Source organism: Phoenix dactylifera, chromosome 8 (assembly GCF_009389715.1).
Source record: "Phoenix dactylifera cultivar Barhee BC4 chromosome 8, palm_55x_up_171113_PBpolish2nd_filt_p, whole genome shotgun sequence".
Taxonomy (NCBI): domain Eukaryota; kingdom Viridiplantae; phylum Streptophyta; class Magnoliopsida; order Arecales; family Arecaceae; genus Phoenix; species Phoenix dactylifera.
This window is the reverse complement of record NC_052399.1, coordinates 13,903,244-13,907,596: the sequence shown is the minus strand read 5'-3', so window position 1 is coordinate 13,907,596 and position 4,353 is coordinate 13,903,244. Positions and strand designations below refer to the sequence as shown.

The 4,353-nt window shown below is 37.5% G+C and overlaps 1 long non-coding RNA gene across 8 annotated transcripts; it reads left to right on the top strand.

Annotated features, from left to right (window-relative positions):
• Window positions 1-955: 955 nt before the first annotated feature.
• On the top strand, window positions 956-4,353 carry LOC103697623. 8 transcript variants are annotated; one of them, XR_005512806.1, is made up of 7 exons: window positions 956-1,057; window positions 2,116-2,318; window positions 2,414-2,558; window positions 2,637-2,695; window positions 2,782-3,316; window positions 3,499-3,556; window positions 3,903-4,353. It is a non-coding gene; the product is annotated as an uncharacterized LOC103697623 (long non-coding RNA). The 8 variants fall into 8 exon arrangements; XR_005512804.1 differs by having other exon boundaries at window positions 2,629-2,695; XR_005512802.1 differs by having other exon boundaries at window positions 2,414-2,695; window positions 2,782-2,872; window positions 2,973-3,316.

Sequence of the window (4,353 nt, the reverse complement as noted above, 5' to 3'; positions counted from 1 at the left end):
ACGATATGTGCAGATTCTTGAAAAGTGTGACTCGTTTCAGATTATTCATGTCTACCGGAAAGTGAATAATGCTGCGGACTTGGATTGCCTTCTACGCAGTTTCATTACTCCAAAGGTTTTTTCTAGAAGAATCACGTATTTGCTCCTCCTTTTTGCCAACTCTATTTTTTTGATTTTATTAGCTACATTCCCACTTATCATGTGTGAGACGCCAAAAAGTTACGAGAACATAATTCCTCTCGTCCCAAAATCACCCCTTACGCATCAAGAAAGGAAATAAGAAAAAGTTCATAACCTCAAAACTGGCAGTGTTTGTTAAAATAGATGGTAATAAAAATCTATAATGAGAGTGGCGGGTCCAATTCTGACACCAAAGAGAAGTTGGTGTCCGAGCGAAGAGGAAGGGGTACGCCCCTTACTTCAAGATATTTGGGATATGGTAAGTAATGAAGTGGTCTTTTAGACTAAATATGTGTATCGAGATGCCAACGGAGCAGCGGATTAGATGACAGCATATATAACATGTCATTTAGAAGACATCCTGTGGGCAAGGAAGGACGAATTTGCTATGATATTGTGTGACTTAGTTTTTGCTGATTCTACCAGATGTATTCATTCAGGTAATATATGAAATACCATTTTTAGCAAAAAAAAAAAAAAATTTGGTGTGGTACAGGGATTGCCATGATGTAAAACGGTAAATAATAATTCGGTACTAGGGTTGGGCCCGATATATTTCGGCATTTGGAGACCGTCATACGGGCCGTTATCCCGGCAAGCCAGGAGGAACACCCTCACGGCGCGCACGAGGACGGTGACCGAAATCACCCGTACGAAATCACAGTGGCAGTGGGCCCACCAATCGGACGGCTGAGATCGCGCGTTCGTGGATGTCGCGCGGTTATTACAACTACCGGTTTCGTTCGTGGGCTCCTTTTTTTTCGTTCTTGTTTCTTCTGTGCTCTGAGCTCTTGTTTGCCGACCGAGGGAGAGGGACTTTTTGGAGATAAATGGGAAGGACTCGGTGGCTTTGGCCGAGTACGAGAGCACGATTCAGGTTCATCTCTAGCCTTGTACTCTTTGTTTGATTTCTTTCTTAAAATCTGATTTTTTTTTTTCTCCGAACAATAACGAGTGTTCGGTGTTACCAGATCGCCAGGTTTTTTTTTGGGGTTTTCCTTGTAAGTGAAAAATGTTCTTTTGAAACAATTTTGTTGGGTTGGGACATGCATGATTGCCGTTTTATTTTAATTTTCATTTATGTTGATAAGTTTGGATATTGTTCATATAGTTCGGATATTGTTATCAGTATTTTGTGTGCTTATTACATTAATAGTACTTCATTTAATTTATTTCTGTTGCTTTAATTACATTCATCTTGCCTAATTTCTGCAAATATGCACTTCTATACTTCGCTTTAATTATGTGACTGACGAAAAAAATTCCTTTCTTTGGTGTGCGTGTAATTGAATCCTTTCTTTGGTGCTAATCTTGGTAATAAAACTTGCCTTTCGAATCCTTTCATTTCTAAACTTTTGTAGGTCAGTATTTAAATGGGTGAGAAATCAGAGCGTGCGAAGATGGGAGAATCATAACTTTGATAAGAGGAAATGTCAATTCTTATGAAAAAAAACTCAAGTGTTCTTTTTTGGTGAAAAAAATGCAAATTTGCATGTACTTGAAAATTCCTATTGAATTGCGCAATAATTTTAAAACTGTACATTATTCTTTTTTATATGTTGTAATTTTGTGGATGGTGTAGAAATTGGTATTTTCTGCTCTAACTGATTCGTTTTAGTGTTAGTGGTTAAACTGACCTTCAAGAAACTGCTTATAGTTTAACAATTAAGTATGCCTTCATTAGTGCGACCTTATCATGTTTCTTCCACTATAAAAAGATATCGACCGGTATTTATTTGTCTTTTTGATCATGTCCAGAAATTCTAGATCCTCAGAATAAGGTGGGGAATGTTAAAATGATTAAAAATTTCGTCGTTATACATGTATATCCTTTCTCTTTTGTTTCCAAGGGTAAAGTAAACATGAAATTGGCGATGAAATCTTTCATGCCATTTCACACTTTTACCTTACATGCTTAATCCTTTTAATTTGCAGTGATCTTCAGAAGTTCAACAGTGCACTGTCCTTGCTCCAACAAAATCTCTGGTTTGCCGCAATTCATTTCCCTAAAGGCTGCAGAAGAAGAGAGGCCAGACAAACTCATATACAGTCAGCTCTCTCCGTCAGGATTTCAGCCTATATCAACCATGGACAATTTCGAGACCCATTACAAATCATCCCATCTGTTCTCATCTCAGGTCTGCTTAACTGAGGGAGCGGGTTAAAGTGAAGGAATCTCATAATCTTCTTCAACTAGATCTCAGACTAACCTATTTATGACTTTCTCTTGTAGGAATTCTTCAATTTAGATCAACAAGGTGTCCAATTTTTAGTGCATTCCAATCTTTCCCGTGTCACTGATTCTTTTGGTGCCTCTCTGCACCAGTTGAACAAGGCTAGAAGGTTCTCGGTGGCTTCAAATAATTCCATTCCCCATGGTACGAACAACATTTTCTTTAATGTCCATGGCTGTCCAAATTTTCCTAATTCTATTGGTGCTTCTTTGAGACAACAAGCTTTTGAAGGAGGGATTGCAGTGAATGCCGGATTTTACGGTTGGTGCCTTCCCTCCATGGTAAGAGAACTACTTCTAATTTTAGATGTCTTAATTTTTCTCCAAGCCATTTAGATTTTTAGCCTCTTCATTCCTTTCATTTACAGGAACACTTCAAAGCCCTCTGCATCTACTGTACAGCCGACCATAGTTTACAGAGGTTCGGTAAATATGTATGATGATGTCTCATTGGAGAAGGTAGAATCCATTTCTAGTATGGAATTTTGATGGACTAAATAAAACAAGATACACTTGCTGTCAAACAATTTGATAATGAGGTGAATTTTTTTCCCTTTAGGCTCAAGAGATTATGCTTTTGGTGAGCAATATGTCTAACATGACTTCAAATTCTGTGAATACAAGAGTTAGGGCACATATACTGGACCCAACTAAAGTGCCAGAAGTTGATGCTTCATGTACAAAAGTGGCACAGGGCTAGAGCCAGAACCAGGCGACATCAAACTGCTTAGGTTTTTTTAAGTTCAGTTGCCCTTATTTCAGCTAATGGGGCTCAATCTGGCAGTGTTTCTAGCAACACCAATGATATGTGAGGGGCAAAGAGTGTTGGACCTTTGATGGAGCCTCTGAAACATACTAACTCTACCCGGGAGATTGCTACTTGTGTACCTCTCACGCCTGGAGGTACTTGTTGCATTGAGGACCTTTTACTCAACTAGTTTCCATATGTCATAGTAATTTGATGTAAAATATTAAGGTGAATTTTGTCGAAGCTTGAGTTCTGTTATAAAAAATTGTGTTTCTTCATAACCATCTGTCCATATTTAATGCAATCAAGTTAATGTAGTTATAATGTGTTATGACAGTGGTACTTCAGGCTCGCAAGGCATCTCTAGCCCAGTTCCTGCAAAAGCGAAAGGAAAGGTAATAAATAATAGTTTTTTCAAAATTCCTTTTTAAGCTCACCTCAAAAGTTTGTGTTTATAATTTGCTTCTTGAGACAAACCTGTGGTCGCTGTTGGTTCAACATTGTTTATCTTATTGGTTCAAATCTTTAGAGATTCTTATTCATAATCTTTTAGATGACAGTTGTCGTCATAAGTCATGATTGCCAAAATGTATCGAATGTTTAGGAGGAAATAGCCTGATAAAATGATGGCAATTGGTTTTGAACCTGATATCTTTGAGTAGGAGGTTTCATTGTTATCTTGATTCTCTTTTCTAAGTATTTTCTGATTGCTTGTAATCAAATCATCCTCTTTCCATGCAGGCTCACCAACTCCATGCCTTATTCCTGCAACAAGAAATCACCTGAAAGTGTTATTGGGTTTGATGGTGCCAATTTGATTGCATCAGCTGACATTTACTTCTCCTAGTCTAAGAGAGCAGTTATGGTGCTCGGGCCAACCAATTAACAACACACAAAGTGCACAATCTCCAGGTACCAGATCAGAGATGTGAGGTTGTTCTGTATTTTCTGTACTCATTCTACATCATTTTTTTCTAACTTTTCAATTTATTTGAGGTTTTACTATTTATCAGTGCAGGGATGTTGTTATAGTATATTGATTTTGTAGGCTTTTATATGACATGATGTGGGAGAAGTTTATCTGCTGACAATAGAACTTCTGAGCGATGATTTTTCTTTTCTTTATTTCTTTTTTATCTTTCCCTTGTAGACATCTTGCAGAAATGATATTATTTATCTGTTCTTTTTTTTT